The 18112-nt window shown below is 41.9% G+C and overlaps 1 protein-coding gene across 5 annotated transcripts in view; it reads left to right on the forward strand.

Moving 5' to 3' along the window:
* Positions 1-18112, forward strand: part of auts2a (activator of transcription and developmental regulator AUTS2 a) — a 300378-nt gene that overhangs the window by 135236 nt on the left and 147030 nt on the right. The gene's annotated exons all lie outside the window — the stretch shown is intronic.

The raw sequence follows: 18112 nt of genomic DNA on the forward strand, positions 1-18112 counted from the left end.
TTTATGCTCTTATAATGGTTACTTTTCCAGAGTCATGTATGTTATTGCACAGTATAAAAAAATCATACACTTATCAGTAATGAAGTTGGCACAGCATTTAGTTTTGTATTTGTAGTAAACATGGTGAGGATACAAACATCTATTAAAATACTATATTTTGCCGTTCTGTGTTGGAGAACCCTACGCTTGTTATAGTTTGTTAAATCACTGTGTCCAGTAGATTTTGACTGTATCTCATTGGTTAAACACGTTCCTCTATTCACACACTGTGTTATGGCTCACCCTTATTATTCAGTGACTTCTATGAGTTTACAAAAGATTGCACTGTTGTAGCCTTGCGTATATGAAATCAGCCCCTGAAGTGAATAGAATCAAAGGTGTCAGCTGATGTTTGCATTTTGAGTAATTTTATTGGAACGTGATCAAAATTATGTTCCCAATTCATTTTTTGCTGGGTCTTCTCACTCTCATTCCCCACTCACAGCTGTTTCTCAGAGAGCATCTATTGCTCTCTCTTTATAATCACTGGCATTTCAGCAGTCCTCGTTCCTTCTGCTTCATCTGGTCAAGACACCTCACAGGAGACTGAGGATGTCTTCAGAAGACCTGCTGAAGACAGACTTTTAGACCCCTGTGTCACTTTATTTGGTCACACTCTGTAGGGCCTTCACCCCCAGTCCCCACTGGCTTTTGAACAAGTCCCCTCCAGCCATGCTGTGAAAACCCACGTCACATGTTGCATGAGGTGCAAGCCGTGGAGAGAATGCAAAAAAATTCAAACTTCGTTTGACATGGTTCAATTGTATAGTTATTTAATATGGTACGTTTACTGCAAAATGGTTAGTAAAACTTGCTAATAAAGCTGCATTAGTGCACCAGTGATTATCAAAAATGTGCAGTGTCTCCGGTGCCACAGCAGTCCATGCACTTGTTCTGCTGAAATGTTGAAACTGTTTTACTTGTTCCACAGCGCAGTGAATCTGGACTGCTCGTGTGGTCCAGCTGCACAGAGGGGCTCCCTTGCAATGTGAAAACAAAGACAACGCATCTAAGTCACTCATTAGTATCAGGGAGCAGTGTGAGACATGGGCCAGCTTCGACCCCAACTGTTCATTAGACCAACAGTTCGCTAATGATATTTGCTGTAGCACTCCCTTCCCCTCATGGAGGGACTTCGCTCCGATGAAGCAGATGAACTGAGTTTGCCGACCTGGCACTGGCTGGCAGGGAGATAGAGGCCAGAGGAGGTCAGGCCTGGCAGCCTTTACTCTCCCGCTCGCCTTCCCTCCTCACTCCATCCTGCCAGCTCATTAAGGCCTACAAATGGCACATCAGCTCGGCCGTGTTTGCCTCGGCTCCAAACCCCAGCTAAATTGGCAGGCTTAGCTGCATTTGCTCTGAAGCTCCGGGTTCCCTTTTGGGTTTGTTTGAAGCCGACATGGCAGCTAACCCCCACATCCCCCACCACACCCCACCCCTTCAGTCTGGGTGGCAGGCATTCAGGCAGGCAGCAGTCCTGAGCAGAGGGAGTTTGCTGGATCAGGGAGGGCAGGGAGCTCTGGATGAATCACTCCCGTTTAGTCTCTGCGGCAAGGGGTGAAATGCCATCATTACCCGGCTGCCTATCAAATAAATTGGCAATTACGGGCCTGGGATTGCGAGTAAACAGCATGTTACTCCTTTTTTTCCACCCAAGGCTCTTGATGAGAGGCGGGTGCAATAGAGAGAAGTTCCGCAGTACTGGGTCAGAGCCCGCCAGTCAGCATTAGCCAGCTTGATGAGAGGCACAAGAGGGAGACTCTAATGAATGCACCCCTATGTACCAGTGGCCGTTTTTATAGTCAGCTAAGATTCCTGTTGTGTCCTGCATCACCTGCTTTTCTGAGTAAATTCTGCCTGTCAGATTGAAACAGAGGCAATGCTATCCAAGTCTTTTGGACAGCACCTTTGCCCTGTGTTATTTCACTGTAAAATAGGACAGTGATTTGTGTGTCGGCCTGGTTAGACAGGTTGTAATACTACTGTTGATCAACCAGTGTGCATGCTGGTCCTTCAGACTGAAATGAAAATCTGAAAAACTGTGGGTTCCTGAAACCCCTGGCCCCTCTCAGACGTGAAGGTTTTCTTTAAGTGAGGTCTTTGAAAATTGTTTTGTAATGAAACATCTGGAAGCGATATTGTTAAAAGTCAAGCACATAGTCTCCCCGTGCTTTTGAAGCGGTTTCAGTCCAAACATAGCTGAAGTCTCTCTTACAGCTAGTAAAACTGAACTCCGTTATTACTGGCTTTCCGATGAAAACACGACGGCCTGTTCAGAATCCTGCGTGCATGTGGTGAAACCATTTCAAATGCTCAAATTACAGCTTATGGAAACGGATTAATCTCATAAAGTGTACTTGTTGTTGTAAAGATCACTATTATGATTACATTTGCCGACGCGTACCAGGAGTACACATGATGTTTTGTCCTTGACCTTGGAGTGCAGCTTTTTCCATAAGCTTCTTGTCTGAATTGAGTCTTACTGACCAAGTGAACTGCTTATGTAATGCGACCAGACCAGTCTGCATTACACTATGTCCATCCTGCCTCCTCAGTACATTCTCCAATTATTTCCTGACACTCTGATGTAAATGAGGTCACAGTCCCACTACATGTCCAGATATGCTGGCCAATTTGCTCCGACACAGAACTTGTAATTGCTTGCATCAATTATCTGTCTCTCTCTCTTTCTGCCGCTCGATAATTTGAAATGTTTCTTATTAGAGACAAGCATTTAGATACGGAAGTTGGAATGTTGTACCTATAATTAGCTCATTATCCTGGGATCGTACTCTGCGTTGAGGCTTCAGCATGTGCATGGTGATGCTGTGAAATGAGCAGCAAATGCCGTGGAGGGACTGCATGTCTTTTTGACTCGTTAATGGCTTTTCTATAGGCTGTAATCCAGATTGTAAGTAACGGCAACAGAATGGATCTAACGGTATACTGGGTACCACTACAAAAAACACATTATACTGTACACTGGTCAAAAGAGATGATGGTATCTCCACACAACCACCCCACAGGCACGGATGAAAAGAAAATATAGCTGTGAAGCAGCAGTGCTAACCACCACGCCACTGTGCTGCCCTTGTTTTCCCATTAAATTTAAATACCATCCACTTCTATGATCATCTCTGAAATAATATAAAATAGAAGGTTTTAACAGGAGTTCTGTTCATGTCATCTGAGTTTTCTGTTAATACATAAAGATCACCTGGACCCCGAGTGTAAGGTTCAGCGTGCTACAGAGGCGTTCGTGTCCACAATCAGAGCCTCCCACCTTATTTTTCCTGTTCTTTATGCCAGGTTTGTTCACTGCACAGCAGCTTGCCAGAAGATCCAGACATAAGATCACTTGATTTGCCTGCTTCTACATCAACCTGATGAATAGGCACTCTCCCAGGAAGTGCCCAGACATGCTTATTACCACCGCTGGTGCTCCAAATCAACCCCCCCCCCCCCCCCTTCTCTTCTCTTTATTGTTCTTTCCCGTTTTTCGTCTCATTGCCTTAAGTTGAGTTGTCAGGAACAGATTATGACACTTTGTGACACGGCAGTCTGGCAAAATTATGATGCGCCTCCATCGCCCTGCCAGTTCCCGACAGTCGAATGTCCATCAGGGACCTCTGAGAGGTGCTGCTGGATGTCTTGTCTCTGCAAGTGCTGAGGGCACAACAGCCTCTCTGCCTACATTCACAGGAGTTTAGCTCTACTCTTAAGAAATATAATTAGAGTGTGAGATGCACAATGGTCCAGCTCTCATTCTCTGAGCAGCCCTCAGGTTGAGAATGCATACCTTTAGTTCTTCTTTGATAATTCTTTACTACTCCTAGAGACCTTGAAAGAAAAACAAAGCAAGGAATCTGAGGAACATTGCGGCCTTTACTGCAAATATATTACTATATAGCCAGCAAAATAAAGCTCCTTAATTGCTGAAAGTGATACAGAGAGATGTTGGTGTGGTAACAAACTGTTGGCTTATCCTGACTGAATGCAGCCTTTCACTGCTGTGGATGATAAATCTATTCTCATGGAAGATTAATGGACTGGAGAAGTGGTGTTGAATGTCATTGTTGAAGGTTGAAAGTATTGAGCGCCTGAATCCTATCCATATGTTTTCAGGAATGACATAAATAGGCTCAGCCGGAATCCATTTTGACTTATCAAGCTTAAACCAGTGCCAGAGCCATGCGATACTTGCCAAGTATTCAGGCTCTGAGGCTTCCAATAACAAATCCTATTACACATAATTTGAACTGAAATTGGCTATGGCTATGCGCTGCCACCCTGTTTTTGCTTTTGCAGTGCATCCCGCTGCTCTTGGCTACATATTACTTCCGCATTCCCTGTAACCCGACCATGTAGCCCCAATTTTTTATGTCATACCAAGCTCTGGTGAGGGAGTCTCTCCTCTCTTTGTTCCAGCCTTTTCAGTGTGGAGGCTGTTCCGGTGGGGTAAGTTGAATAAGTGAAGCCCGGAGGAATCTCTACAAAGGTCTCACTCTGATTGGATGCATGCAGAGCCCAAGGAGAGAGCGCCGGTTGCCATAGCAATGAGAGCAATGTAGGAACTGGCTGCATGAAGGAGAAAAGGGAAGTGGTGCTTTCTTTTGTAATGGGAGATCTTCATCGACTGGCATTCCTCTTTATAAACACAAACTGGCCAACACGCATGTAAACACAAATATGCAAAGGCCCGCAAACGGCACTACATGCACCTTTTTACCCCCCCCAAGGAGAAGCTGAGCAAGAGTGCATACTTAAATCACAGTGGCCTGGTAGGGGTGTGCTTGCGCCCAAGCTGGGAACCAGAGAAAACACAATCAGACGCAGTAGGAGTCCGAGACCATCTCTGCCTCATATAAACACAATGACTGGCTGTTTGTTGCTGCATATCACTTACCTCACAAGTGCCAGTAAATCATCCTGCCCTCTCCTCTGGCTCATTATAACCCGTATTAACAAAATATCAAATTTGTTATATAGCGCTTCTTGTGTAGCTTTCACTTTTATCTGACTTAAATTGTTTAGTTCGTTAACCCAAAATATGTTCGTAGATGGGCAAAAGGAGAATCCCATGTGGGCATTACACAGGACGGTCTACCTTTTAGCTAACCTTGTGTATGCTGCCATATCTATAGGCTGAAATGAATGTAAATATAAAATCCCATCAAACATTTACCAAACTGTGATTGTTGACTTAATATTGTTTTGGCTTTTATTTGATAGGACAGTGGAGATGAGACAGATCAGGGTGAAGACACACAGTAAATAGCCACAGGGTGGATTCGAACCCGGGCCTCTGCATTAGCCTCATGGGATACAATTGCCTGCTCACCCCAGTGAGCTGAAAAGGCACTCCTGGTTTAACTTTCTTATCTTTACAACTCAGTTTCATTAAATTTGACTTTCTCTTTACATTCTGACTCTACAGAACCTGCTCAAGATGAAATATTATTCAAAGATGGTTTTCTGTGTGCAAAAAGAAGCTCCGTTAATGCTTTTATCCTTTTACATGTTCTGACAGTGTATAGAAGTATTGGCTCTGTGCTTGTCGGTTCATCCTTGCATTGCTTGACTTTAGTAAAACCTGGGTTTGACTAGTATCTGTTGAACTAGAGCTTTTAGGGACGATGGCTAACATGAATACCACAGAGACAAACTGGCCAAAGAAAAGACGTTTTAATTCCTGTTGCACATACGTTAAAAACCAATAATCTTCAAAATACTCAAACTTAATTAGACTTAGAAAATAACAGAATGATTATTGGATTCATTTTATGGGCACTGGAAGACAGAAACTCTTACATAAAAAAAGTTTTTCTGATTAAATCATCAAATTAAATAAATTCATTCTCTGGTTTTCAGCCGCTGATTGCCACAACTTTATGTTGATGAAAGGGTGTAAATGCAGCTCGGTAAAGCGATTTTCCGTACAGGGAGATTGTCAACAATGCCACAGTTATTTTGGTGGTTATGTCGGTTATGAGCAGTGTGAAATGTGTCATTTTAAAAGAGGCTTACATGCTTAAATTCTCACTTTGATGTTTGTGTTATGTGAAAGAAAAAATGGACAACAGGAGAAAAACACTTTAAAATACCAGAGAAGCTTGGAACACATGAATTGTGTTTCAGGGAGCAGAATGATGGCCCACCATCTGAAAGCATTTTGCTAATATTGTGTTTTGCATGTGCTTTGAGCCCATGTTTTTCTTTGTGACAGGATGTGCTTTACAATACTGTGTGCATCAGAGCCATTCTTCATCCCTCGTGCCGGAGAAGGGCTTATTCTCTTATTGAAGACCTCTGTGACTGACAGCATTACTGTCAGATGTTGGATGTCACTCCATATCTATTTCTGAAGCCAGTGCAATTTCTCTTAAACCACAAAACAGTGCCGTCAACAAATAAGCAAATAGATGCTGTAGATAGATGGACAGATACATAGATATACCAAGAAAGGCACCAAGATAGTGCCCCTGGAATTACAGTTGGAGAAGATTATTCCAGAGACATTATTTCCCTCAAGTCGTGGGCTTAAGTCAAATTTGGAAGAGAAATGAAATTGCCAGCAGTGAAAAACCAGACTAGGTAGGAGTTCATGAGTAGAGAAATAACATTTTCATTTGTTTCTGCCCCAGTGGGAGACGAGCAGCCTTTCAGTAAATAGAGACAGCTATGAGAAATGATTTTTTTGGTCGGTGGGATATTGTTTTAACGTGCACTTATCCATCTGCAATCTAGATGTCAGGCCCCAGGAATCCACAGAATGGCCATTCTACTGTTGTCTTTATGACACACAAGTGCTGGCCTCGTCTCTCCTCCAATTGTCTCTGTTAGTGTCCCATTTCCACTATAGATTTGGTCTTATATGTGGTCTTTTTTTTTTTTTTTAAACTCCCTTTGTTAAGAGCAACCAGCTGATGCTTCTCTTTGGAATTCTGACTTTTTATATTGAGTTTTGCTGTGAATTGAAATGAAAAATTCAATCCTGTCTTCATAGTCATCTCTCTGTGCCCAACCTGGATGTTGTAAGCGTAGCTTCAGTGTTGTTATTTTTCCACTGCAATAATAATAAAAAAAAAATGTTGCGTTTTACCAAAGATTGGCAAAAGGCACCGGCTTTAGTAGATTTTTTTCTGTATTGCACTGTGTTCCTCTTTGTTTGTGTTTTGTAGTCCAGTTTGCCTGAGGCTGCAATATTTCACAATCTACTCTCCATTTGTTTGCAAGTTCTTCTTAAGTTGTCACATCCATTTACTCTACGAGTCTTTATTTTGACAAGCATTTGATATTTCTTTTCATAACTGCAGTAATTTCTTGCAGTTCAGACAACAGTGTAGATGCACTTGGATAAGTGGCCATGCTGTGTCATCTAGGTTAAGTGCAATCTTGTTTCTAAGAGATTTTCAGGGGATTATTATGGGATTACTTTCACTTTGATAAACTGCAGCTGTCAAATTGCGTTAGATGTCCGATCAGTGAATATCTTTCTATATGCTATGACTCTCCATTGCAGTTATTTATATGGTGTATTACAATCTATGATTAATTTGCAGAAGAAGAGCTTTGATCCACAGCTGTCAGCAGTGATATACTCCCAGGTGATTGCATCTACTTCCTGTCATCCACTATCAGCAGCACATAAAGCACTTGTCACATGGCACATTCTGATTATTATTGATATTGAAACTGGAACTGAATAAATGTGTGCAGTAATAAGATTAGGGTTTCCCAAGAGGCATGCGTCCCTTGCTGCATTTGTTACTGTAGATGTACGCCGATTGTTTTCAGAGACTTGTTTTTCATGCAAGAAAATTCCCATTTCTGACTACATGCTGCATAAATAGAAAAAAAAGTAGGAAAATTAATATGGTTGGCCATCGTAAATGGAACCACAGTGGTCTAAGTGTGAAGCAGGGATGAAATTTGAGCTTTTTATTGAAAAATGTTTTGCATAATCATAATTTTGCTCCACTTTGCATTTCATATGCATATCTGTCAATCCTGCCATGACACAGTGCAGATCCATGCTCAAGAGCAGGATTTCTGCTCCAATAAGAGATTTGCCTCCATTTTCCCTTCCAGATTAACTACCGTGACACACACACACACACGCACACACACACACACACACACAAACTCCGTGACAGAATTTGCAAAATAATTTAAGGGCCAGGATTGATTTTTGTAATGTATGAAAGTATTAGTACGCTTGCAAATTTATGATCATTTGTTTTGTGTAAACATATGAAATATGATGTTACATATTCAGTGAAAACATCTACACAGTGTGGTTGTGTATAAAACAACTCCCCATTTGCATCCAAAGTGTATCTATCTGACAGTGCAGGTGGTTGCAGTGTACGAGTGCAAAATCTCTGGTAAACTAATTAGACAATCTGGCTCTGACTTTTTCAGAAGGAGTCACATTAGCTATGTTTGGGTAGCAGTGAGGTCAGAGGGCAGTGAATGGGCACATAGTACAGGGGATTGGATGGGATTAACCTCGGCCTGCCCCTTTGGCCCCAGGCCCAGGCGGCCCAGGAAGAGTGGAATTAGCCAAGCCGGGCAGGGCCATCTGATTCCAAGCCCTCATCCAATTACTGCCTTATCTCTTGGCCAAATGAGATCAATGCATGGAGGGCCAGGAGACCTGGCAGCCTGGTGAAGGTGCGATAATCAGTAGTAGGGAGCATGGCACTTAACTCCCTTGTGTCCCTGAAAGAGCCAGAGCATGTGTTCGGAGTACCATTCACTGCCATTAGTTCTTGGTGCCTGCTGGTGCCTGACCTACACTTTGCATAAGGACAACCTGGTGTAGTGCATTTAGGCATCTTGGCTTTTTGTGTTCAAGTGCTGCACTTAGGGAGGTGAATGATGTGCATAATTACAGTTTTACCTCTTATCCTTGGTGAATCTACTCTGCAGATTATACTGGCTAAAAGGTGGTGGTAGAGAGGAGGAAAAAAAAAAGAGTAATTGCTTTTTATATGTATTGCATTTTAAAAAAGGCACTTTTAAACATTTTACCCTGGACAGCTAATAAAGTCCTCTGTTATTTCTCCTGTCAATTAGTTTGAAAAACAAATGTTTGACATTTGGTGGTGTAATTATTAAAATAATTAACCTGTTGTACGCGTAATTTTTCTCTCTACCAGCACTTCTTGAAATAGAGTCGCATTCATCTGAATGAGATTCTGGTGTTAAAAGGAAGACAATATTTTTCTTTATGTAAAATTGTTTTCTGTTCTATTTGTATATTTGCATGTATCTAGTTCTAGACTTCAAACCTTACAGTAAAAATGTAACAATTCTAAGTTTATTCATTCTCTTTTTACATTATATCGTTACAACACGAAGCAGTTATACATGGAAAGCGCCGATTTTGTTTTAAATATATCATCAAAATGAAAGTTTTGGCTGAGTCTTTATATGATCTAAAGCTCTTTATATTTATTTCTGGTACTTTTGCCATGCTAGTGATTGTATTGCACCACTGGTGTGTCCCATAGCCATCTGGAGGACCATTCTGTGCCCACAATATGGCTGGTGAGGGAGCCATTCTGGTGAATTTATGTTTGACTGTTTCTTCTCATGCGCGTGTTCTGGGCACGCGTATCCATTGGAGAGCAATAGGTAGCTCTGAAAGAGTGCCTGTCCTCAGCTGTGGCCCTGCGATTGTACATCTGTATCTACCCTGCAGACCTCCTCCTCCCACCTGTCCCTGACTGCTCCTACTCTCTTCAGCCCAGTTAAATTAAAGTCCTCTTAAATTCACCGCAGCAGGCCAGCCGCAGAGGGAAAGCTGGCATCACAGGGGCCCTCTGACAATCAGCACCCGGCTAGAAAGCACTAATGAGCGCTGGGAGGGGAGGAGACAGACAGTGTTGGCGGCTTGCATAAAGACGGCAGCAGTGGTGGGAAGAATTGGAGGGGGTCTGAGGGAGGGAGGCAGTGGGCTGGCATGTTGCTGGGATGGGTCCGGCACAGCACTGACTAGATTAGCTTCCAGGGGGCAGAGCTGCAGTCAGTTTTGGAAAATATCACAGCCCATTAGTTAGGAGCAATGAAATGGAGTCAACTTCTGGGACTCCATTAGGCACGCTGCGCTTAGGCAGACAGCGTCCCTTGGTGTGATGTTGCTATTCTGGAAGGATTGAGCACAGAGATATAATTGGACTGGGGAAATCAAGCAAGTTTCAGTAGTCCTGGTGGGGCTCTCAGACAGAAAATGAGAACACAGGCCTTTGTATTTTCTCTTCCTGTTAGCTTTACAGGGTTTTGAAAAACAGGAGTGAAAAGGCAGCCAGTGTTCTTGGCTTTTTCTTTTTCTTTCTCTCCCCGTGTCCTCCACTCTGCAGCAATCTCTCTCAGTCTGCCCCCCCCCCCCCCCCCCCCCTTTTTCTGGTTTGCTTATTGGATTTTACCATCTGCTTTAAATTCATTTTTTTTCTTTATTTGTGGCTCCAGCTCTGGCTAACTCTAAGCTAAACAATATGCATTTATTCATCCGTGCTTTTCTCTAAGCATTGATGAGGCTGAGGATTGTGCTTGATAATAAACATGGTTTAGTCTAACACAGGCTGCTTGCTAAGCCTCACAAGGCTGTTTACCGCAGATCAGTGCCAGCTAACTCCATTAGTTTGGAATATACAAAAGCATCCGTGAAAGCACTGCCCAAGCAGAGTATACCGTATTTCCCTTCTCCCCTGATGTGACCTCCTTCCAGCAATGATGTCTGGATAGCTAGCTGACATTTTGGTTCTTTAGGCAGAACTCAGATGTAGATAGAGCAGACAGGCCTCAGTGCTTCAGGTAATTGATGTGCAGTTTTTAGCACCATCCTGGGAGATTTCCATCCCTCCAATTTCTAGTGGGCATGCATCACTTGGTTTGCCCAGAACGCTTGATAAACTCTGTCCTAAATAAAGGACATTTTGCCAATTCTCCAAGTTAATATACTTCACAGTCGCAGTCCATCATGTTGTTCTCATGCCGTCAGTTTAGTGGCGGGTGAGTAATTAGATTGAGTCTCTGATGGTGTACTACTATTTGCTGCTTTATCAGTACATGTTTGTTGCCTCTTAGGCTTCATGTCAGTAGCACAGTACTGCATTAATGCTGTGAGAGCAAGGTTCCCTGATGGTGAGTAAATATAGAATATCACTGTTAAGCCATTAAGCAGATACTTTCTTACCCAGTTTTTCAAGGGATTGGTAAGTGATCACTCAGGATCTACCCCGTTAGTCTAATTGGTTTTGTGAGGGCTTGATGAGTACAATCAGATTAGAAGATCGTAGGGATATAAGTCATTAAAACAAGGGCCAACTGGTTAATTCCAACAAGATATGTTTTTCTTCCTAATAGTTCCAAGAGAAAACATGGCTTTTAGTGTTGAGGAGCTAAAACATGATAATATATGATTCGCTGCAATACTGCTTGACAGAAGGACTGTGCTGCATCTTTTTGCCTCAGCTCTTTGTCCTTTCTCTTCATAGAATTATATGCCCATAGCAGGAGAGTGTTGACATTTGTACACCTCTTGGGAACACATCACTGTGAATGTTATCAGCACCTTAAAGACAGCCCTCAGCCCTCATACATCTCTAGTAGGTGCTTTCAGCCCCTACCTCAAAGGGCACACCCCACCTCAACCTTCCACCCCTGACCTGTCTGGCAGGCTAAAGAAAGAGCACCTGACAGCTTCTTTGATGGTTGGGGAGGGTTGTAAAGAATAGGTGAAATGGAGGGTAAAAAGGTTGCTCGCTATTTGAAATGTCTGCACTGAGATCTAATCAGGTTACAGTGGCTGTGCCCCTTTTTAAAGTACCAACGCGACATTACTGCTAGCAGCCTCTCTGGAGTCCAGATCTCACAGGGCTTCTTATGTCAGCCCCCTTCTACCTGAATGAGTAACCCTCTGGAACACATCATCCACCTCAGTCCAAGCTCTGGATTCATCCCCCACCCCCCCAAAAGCCGCCTTGACAGGTTTGTTATCTGTTCACCCGGTCGGCAAGCCCTGGAGAGTCGCAGCACTGGCAGTTAGGAAAGGGGAATGCTACAGGAGAAGCAGGGCAAGTAAATGTCAAGTGAACCGCCAGAGATGGATATTATAGCTTCTGGGGACCACAGGGAAAGTGAGGGAGGCTGGAAGAAGGAGGTAGAGAGGGCCTGTCTTTCTCGTATGTTTTACTCTCCACCTCTGTAGATGGCAGTCTTTACTTAATTCTCTTTTCAGTTCCTAAACTATCTAATCCCTTCACTTATGTGCATATACACTGTGAATATTTCACCGCAAATAAGGTGATAACAAATGATGATTATCACTAAAAATCTTAGAGGGATGAATGGCGGATGTTATTGATATGCCAGAGGTGGTTTCTTCCGTAAGCTGCAGACAAGCTAATTAGTTTAAGCTAATGGCTCAGGCACAATAGAGTAAAAATAGGACAACAGCCCCTCCTTACAACTAGGAAAAATCAATGCTCACCTGATGATTGTATTGAACTTTTCACTTTCCACAACCTTTTACAGACACCCTTTGTGGTGGGAGGGGACTTGTCTCCAGACAGTCGCAGTCCAGCTCAGACTGGCTGCCACCACTCTCAGACAGATTGGCAAAGGTTTGCAAATAATCAACATCTGATTTATAAGCACAGATTGTCAACACATTGCAATCAGTCTGAGTCAGTCTGTGCCGATGAACGCAATTCATCTGTGAAGCATCTCTTTGCAGTAGGGGATTTGACTCAGCTGGTATTCTAGTTATATCCCTGTATTAAAGCAAGGTTGCCCATCTAATGACTGTGAGTGGTTGCAGGCCTGGTACCCAGCAACTATTTCAAAGACAATCAGATTGCAAATTCATTGCATATGGTCACAGCAATTTTGGTTATGTCGTGGTCTGCAAAAACACTGCTTTCTCAAGTGTGACTGCAGCATAAAATTCTAAGAACAGGTGCATAAGAGAAAGGCATGGTACTGTACTCCTGAATAGTAGTCTATGGGGAATGGTGACGCCAGTTGTCTCTGTTACCAGGGAGCAAATTAGCAGCCAAATGGCTTTTTTAGTTGTGTGATGTTCGGCATATCTACTTGTTACCTTAGTAAAAGCTGTTGGTACCCAACAAACATTTTGCCATTAAATAACCATCAGCTGGAGGTCTTTTGTTGACATCTAGTCATGGTTGAAAAATAGTTCCAAATTAAGAGCTGAGTTGACATCAAAGACATTCAAGACCTTGATGCTTCTTGAATGTCACCTGGATGTCCTTCTTAGATTTCTTGTTTTATTTCTTTTTCTACTGACTTCACACTCTAGAAGTTGCATCCCTGAGTTTACAATACCATCACAATGGTTGTAACAGTTCCATATGTTGAGTTCACTATGCACTAAATGAGACAGATCTGTTCACAACCATTTGTTAACCACAAGATAGATGCATTTAATTCCTTCATTGCAAAAATGTGATCTGTATTATTTTTAAGAGTCTTACTAAAACTCTTCTTTATGTGGAAACAACATCCGTCTCTCTACGTTTCAGCTTTTGCCATCACACCACGATGAGTTCTGCCCAGGGAGAAGATGTTAGGCTTTTAAACATGTTTGCTGGGAAAGAGAAGATATCGCTTTTCGTTGCTCAGTGAATAAACATCAGTCATATCAACACACTGATTGGCTCTTGAGTAGTGGATTTCAAAGGATAATACCATTTAAAATATTTTGGCAGTGTCACATGACTTTTAGGATAACAAAACACCAAAACTCAACTTTCACTATCCCCCAACTTTAATATGAACCACTAATCCTGTATTCATAAACATTGCCACGTGCTCCGATGATGTTGTGTTGAAGTATTCTTCATATGCTGTTGATATTAAAACAAAAATTCTGCTCCTATGACTCACATCCTCTTCAACTACCCAAACTTGATTTCATAATCAAAACCAGAGCTCGCTCTCTAAAGCAACTAGTCTGAAAAATAGTCTCACATGCAGAATGACATTCATAATCAGTTTAACTCCAGACATCTAATGCACAGACAGCAGTCTTATTTCATGAATGTGGAATCATAAGGTTCTGTGTGGGTGTTGGGATGCTCTGAGATGCCAAGAATTGAAGATTTCATATAAGAAAAATAGTTGTGAAGATGTAAGGTACTTTCAGCCTTATATATATATATATATATATATATATATTATTCCTAATAGAAAGCAAGCTGAAGCCTTACAAAATACTTGTAAGGCTAACATTCAGCAGTGGAATTTTTAATAATAAGAGGCTGAATTATGAATCACAATTTACCAACATCCGCAGAGGGTTCATTACACCCAGCATTCCTGCATCTCATTTGGATTTTGTTTATTTATTTATTTTTTCTGCCTGTGGGTTTTATCAAAAGAATAGATGATGTTTGCCAAAATCTCAAGCAGTTCTAGGTTTTTACCTTAAATCATAGATTTCAGCTTTAATTATGTAATCTAATTTTTAACAATAGGTTTGCATATATGAAACGAATTGCACCTTGGGATTTTCAATACTGTGCAGAAGTTGTGAGCCACCCCTCATTTCTTTATATTTTGCTTCCACTGAGCCAGACTTAGTAATTTTTAAAGTGGTTTTCAGAAATAGCTCTCCAGCTTTGTGAAGATCTTTCAAAATTTTTCTTTGGACATTGGCTGCTTTTTCACTCATTTTCAATCCAGTTCTTATGCCGGACCATTTTCAGAGGAATTTTTGTCTATGAATCATTCAAGCATAATAAAGGCACCTAACTCCAAACCAGAGCTGTCTACACATAACAGACAACTTTGCAAAGAACCAATTTTAAATGGAATATTTAAGCTCTTTGTTACTAGCAGCCTGATGCAAAAACATATAATTTGTTCCCATTTTTTTGGTTTATGCCATGAAAAATACCAAATATAACACAGTTTGACTTGCAGGCTGTCTTTGTCCTCCAAGCTTGGGCCCTCTTCCAGAGGCCTGGGAGGTTGAAGGTCCTGCACAGTATCTTAGCTGTTTCCAGGACTGCGCTCTTCTGGACATCTTGGATGTTCTTCCTGGAATCTGCTGGAGCCGTTCTCCCAGTTTCGGGGTCACTGCCCCGACTGTTCCCATCAACACAGGAGCCACTGTTACCTTCACCTTCCACATCCTCTCTAGCTCTTCTCTGAGCCTTGGTATTTATCAAGCTTCTCCTGTTCCTTCTTCTAGATGTTGCCATCACTTGGTATTGCAACACCTTTAACAAAGATGTGCAAGTAATATCTGTGTAGGTATGCAGTTCTGCTATCAAGATGGGCATCTTTACATTGTTCGTATACAGTGTGTATGTATGTATATATATATATATATATATATATATATATATATATATATATATATATATATATATATATATATATATATATACTGGTCCTCCAGAATGGTTCCGTAGTCCTTGGCAGTGACGCGCCCATCTAGCACAAGTACTGGGCCAAGGGAATGCTATGATATGGCAGCCCAAACCATCACTGATCCACCCCCATGCTTCACTCTGGGCATGCAGCAGTCTGGGTGGTACGCTTCTTTGGGGCTTCTCCACACCGTAACTCTCCCGGATGTGGGGAAAACAGTAAAGGTGGACTCATCAGAGAACAATACATGTTTCACATTGTCCACAGCCCAAGATTTGCGCTCCTTGCACCATTGAAACCGACGTTTGGCATTGGCACGAGTGACCAAAGGTTTGGCTATAGCAGCCCGGCTGTGTATATTGACCCTGTGGAGCTCCCAACGGACAGTTTTGGTGGAAACAGGAGAGTTGAGGTGCACATTTAATTCTGCCGTGATTTGGGCAGCCGTGGTTTTATGTTTTTTGGATACAATCCGGGTTAGCACCCGAACATCCCTTTCAGACAGCTTCCTCTTGCGTCCACAGTTAATCCTGTTGGATGTGGTTCGTCATTCTTGGTGGTATGCTGACATTACCCTGGATACCGTGGCTCTTGATACATCACAAAGACTTGCTGTCTTGGTCACAGATGCACCAGCAAGATGTGCACCAACAATTTGTCCTCTTTTGAACTCTGGTATGTCACCCATAATGTTGTGTGCATTGCAATATTTTGAGCAAAACTGTGCTCTTACCCTGCTAATTGAACCTTCACACTCTGCTCTTACTGGTGCAATGAGCAATTAATGAAGATTGGCTACCAGGCTGGTCCAGTTTAGCCATGAAACCTCCCACACTAAAATGACAGGTGTTTCAGTTTCATTGTCCAACCCCTGTATATAGTCGTCCACATTGATCGTGTTTACATGTGCTGAATAGTCTACCTGTAATACTTCACATTGATGTTTTTTCCTCCTAAATGCTGTGCCATTTAGGAGATTTTGCAGTCCAGTTTAAGGTGTTTTGTATTGTCAGTACGGCCGTATTGATGTATTTACTGCCTTGTTATTAAATCTGTCTGCTTAATTCCCACATACCCTTATTGTTACCATGTAATCTTGTAGAGAGCAATCCTCAGTTGTATTTTAAGAGTGCGTTTTCTCTACAACAGTAATCAGATTCTTTGCTTTTGATTAACTTACTCACTAATAAGACTTGTCATGACCTTTTCATCTTTTGAACTTCCAGCAGTTTCATTTCTGGTATTCTGCTGCCATATCACCTGAACTGATTTAAAGCCTCCGCCTTGTATTTTTCTGCTTATCTTGTGATGAGTTTATTTTATTTGACATATTCCCACATTTAATCTTTCACTGTTAGTGTTCTGATCCTTCCATGCTCAAAGAGGAGAATAAGATCTAAATTGCACTATAATTTCTCTGGCCTTAATTGCGTGGCTCCAGTGTAAGCTTTGCTGCTCTCACCAATCCTTTTAAAACTACTTAAATGTTCCGCTTGGATGTGGATTAGTGGATAATGGGCCCAGCAGCAGGCCAGGTACAAGCTATTGAAGTGTTCCTGAGATAGCCTTGGCGGGCCCTTGGGGTAGAGGGGGAGGGTTCATTGTTGGTGTGACAGTTTGGCTGAGTGGATTACATGCAGTTTAGGGACTGTATTGGATTGGGGCTGTGCCCAATTATCCTTTTGGATTGGCTTGCAAGTGAGTAACCTCCTATCCCAATTTCCAGTGCACCAGGTGAAGCCTATAGGATCCTGCTGCTACACATTCTCAGAAACCATTAAGCCAGTGAGCCCAAACATAAAGTAGTCATGTTCACAGCACGATTTGATAGCAAAAAGTCTTGCCACTGCTATACTTCCTCTCCAAACTACAAATACCATCATGAATTTATTGAGTGAAAACTACTTTTTCCACCTATCACTATATTTTGCTCATAGAATACTTTGGCTTCAAAATTTGGTCTGCACAGTACTCACAATATATTTAACAGTTTAAAAGGGAAATCTGCTACCTTTGCTAATGAAAATTAGGAAAGGTAGTATTACAATCACATGGAGTTCAGCAAAAGGAAGCGTCTAAGAAAAACCTATCATTAGGTTAATCGTGAGCTGGGCTTGAGAATTTTTTAAGAAAGTTTTTTAATAGAAGTCATGCAAATACTAAGAATAAGGCAGTCGTGGCACATCATCATTGTTGTAAGTTTCTGACTTCATTACAACTGGGAAACTTTGTAATATCTGATATATTCAACTTAGCTGCATTTGCTGTACTAATACATAACACTTGAATAACAAAACAATTATGGCAGCCACATATCAGCCAAAGACTGCCATTACATGTCTCTAAACCAGAACTGAATGGTCTTATTTCGTCAGTGCAGTTGCATGACCACCTTGATGACATGAGGGCTCATGAGCCTATAAGATGGGAGTGTTTTCTGTTTCTAACATCCTGCCCAGAAAATGGACTGGTGGGAATGGGGAGTGTAAGATCCAGGAGGAAAGAAGCGGCAGAAATTAACAAGGTCAGTGTGCAACACATTATTCACAGATTAGACAGGAGTGGGCTGTTATCAAGCTGGAAAGGCATCAGTGGAAATGTTTCCATTTACTGAAGGAACACTGAAGCTTTTCTTGGGTTTGCTGCTTATTTCAAACAGCTAGTT

The sequence above is a fragment of the Archocentrus centrarchus genome, chromosome 14 (genome assembly GCF_007364275.1).
Source record: "Archocentrus centrarchus isolate MPI-CPG fArcCen1 chromosome 14, fArcCen1, whole genome shotgun sequence".
NCBI classification, from domain to species: domain Eukaryota; kingdom Metazoa; phylum Chordata; class Actinopteri; order Cichliformes; family Cichlidae; genus Archocentrus; species Archocentrus centrarchus.